This window comes from Caloenas nicobarica, chromosome 12 (assembly GCF_036013445.1).
Source record: "Caloenas nicobarica isolate bCalNic1 chromosome 12, bCalNic1.hap1, whole genome shotgun sequence".
NCBI classification, from domain to species: Eukaryota; Metazoa; Chordata; class Aves; order Columbiformes; family Columbidae; genus Caloenas; species Caloenas nicobarica.
The window spans coordinates 957,461-957,708 of record NC_088256.1 but is presented as its reverse complement, the minus strand read 5'-3'; positions in this window follow the sequence as shown (position 1 = coordinate 957,708).

The following is a 248-nucleotide window of genomic DNA, read 5'->3' as shown; positions in this document are numbered from 1 at the left end:
TTCTGGTTGCTCTTTCTGATTTCTGTTTTATTATAAGCAGCAACAGGCTGTGGTGTCAAAAACACTGATGTACAGAAAAAACCTGCATCAGGCCCCCCGTCTCCTGCCTCTTCTTCCTTGTCCCGTGTCTGCTGCGGGCAGGTTTCCTTGCGTGATGGCCTGATCCTGGGGGTCAGCGAGGGGAGGGAGCAAGGCTGCCTGCCTGGAGCCGCGTGCGGCAGTGCTGGGGCTGGGCCCGGGGCTGGCGG